The 1,934-nt window shown below is 40.0% G+C and overlaps 1 non-coding gene across 1 annotated transcript; it reads right to left on the bottom strand.

Moving 5' to 3' along the window:
• Window positions 1-900: 900 nt before the first annotated feature.
• trnastop-uca (transfer RNA opal suppressor (anticodon UCA)) lies at window positions 901-987 on the bottom strand. Its single transcript has one exon. It is a non-coding gene; the product is annotated as a tRNA-Sec (tRNA).
• Window positions 988-1,934: the final 947 nt, after the last annotated feature.

The following is a 1,934-nucleotide window of genomic DNA, read 5'->3' as shown; positions in this document are numbered from 1 at the left end:
TAAGTGAGTATCACCATATAATTGTGAAGAATTTTGGTGCAGACAATATCTTGAATAGTGTCGAATTTTTGTTTCTATGTATAAGGAAGGATGCACTTACCCTGTAAGCAGCACAATGAAGGTTCACTCGATTGATCCCTGGGATGAGAGGATTGTCCTTTGATAAAACTAAGTAAATTGGGTTTATATTCTATGGAGTTTAGAAGAATGAGAAATTATCTCATGGAATGTGTCTGTCAATGCGCTTAGAGATCAGCAATAAATGTGGTCTAGCTACAATTGCTCAAATCTTGAGGTCAACCCGTGAAATAGGATCAAACTGTTCCCTTGGTTGCCCTTTGATCATTGCAACCGACTTTTATTTTGTAAAGTTCTCCCTTAAAGCTTACCAATTCAACTCTTAAATCTAACTTTTGATCACTCACCTTACTTATTCTATCTTTGGATAAGTGACTGTTTCTCCTTTTTGTGTCCCTGAAGCAGCTTGGGATATTCATTTATGTCAGTCGCCACGGAAACTGAAATTTATTACTGCTGAAATTCTCACATGCATTTTTTGTTACTTCCAGGTTTGTAGAGTTTTTTGCGTCAGCCACCCATTTTCTACCTTCTGTAACCTTCAGCTCATCCATTGTCCCACTGCAGGAATCCTGAAACATCGATTGACATTCACCCATCCTGAATGAAAACACTGGGTCCCGCGTACCAACACCTACTTTGAATATTCACATTCTTGTGTTTTTTTCAATCATGGTCTTAGGCCTTCAGATATGATAAAACTTTCTAAAATGTGATATTTGGACATTCTGATTTCCTTCACACCACTTTAATGATCTTGTTAAACTTTAATGACTTAAAAGGGTTAACTTAACTCCCGTTACACACCCGCAGTACCTTCGCCGCCCGAAAGGTGGAATTGAACCACTCTGTCGCTAGACAGCTACAGGTTTGAAGCCTGCACCCCAGACCACTGAGGATCATCCGGGCATTAATGACTTAGTGTACAAGCAGTATATAAACCATCAATTATTGAGCATTTCTAGATTATACTGACTGATTGAATTTTTCTCTTCTGATTTAAATTTTACGGAATCTATATAGTTACAGACCTCAAACCACCACACTCGGGATCTTTCGACTCATTTCACGCGGATGACACTCCTGGCGACACCGGGCTCTGCCAGACTATATGCAAATATTGCACTTGATGATTGGTCGTTGCCTCTCCGGGTGCGGCGGGGTGCCAATCTTTTTGCAACTTGTCTTTTCAGTAAACTTGCACTTTCAGAATGTCCTGGGGGATGCAATCAATCCCCAAATAATAGCACAGCATGGCTCCTCTCTGCCCAGGTAGCGATTTCAATGGACTGTGCTAACGATTCTAACAACGCATTCACAATCCCTTCGTTTGGCGTTAAAGCAGTTTTATCCTACATCAGAACTTCGCACGAAACCTCTTAGACATTCAGATCTCCAAATAAAATTTGTAAGTTTTGAAGGAAGAGAAGTAGACCACAGCTTCGCAGCAACCGGGCAATACCAGAATTGCAGAATCACAAATATTTTCAGGTGAATGAACGGCAATATGTAGTCTTCCCTAATTCGGTAAACTGGCATTGGGCTCCGTTTAATTGCAGTTTTTCCAAAAAAGGGGAGAAAATAATAAATTAATATTGTTGAAATTTTAATATTATTAAAAATAATATTCCAGGGTCCGGAATGCACTGCCTGAAGGGGAGAAGGTTCGGTCAATCCTTTCAGAAGGAAGTTTATGAAATATTTCAAGGGCAGAAATATGCAGGGCAGAGGGGGCACGATCATCATTTCGAGAGTATCTTGCAGTAGCATCATAGGCTGAATAAACTGCTTCCTGCTGTATATGTTTTCAATTGTCTTCTAGGAGGATGCTAACCAGCTTGTAACTGATGTCCATT

Source organism: Stegostoma tigrinum, chromosome 4 (genome assembly GCF_030684315.1).
Source record: "Stegostoma tigrinum isolate sSteTig4 chromosome 4, sSteTig4.hap1, whole genome shotgun sequence".
NCBI lineage: Eukaryota > Metazoa > Chordata > Chondrichthyes > Orectolobiformes > Stegostomatidae > Stegostoma > Stegostoma tigrinum.
This window is presented reverse-complemented; position numbering and strand designations above follow the sequence as displayed.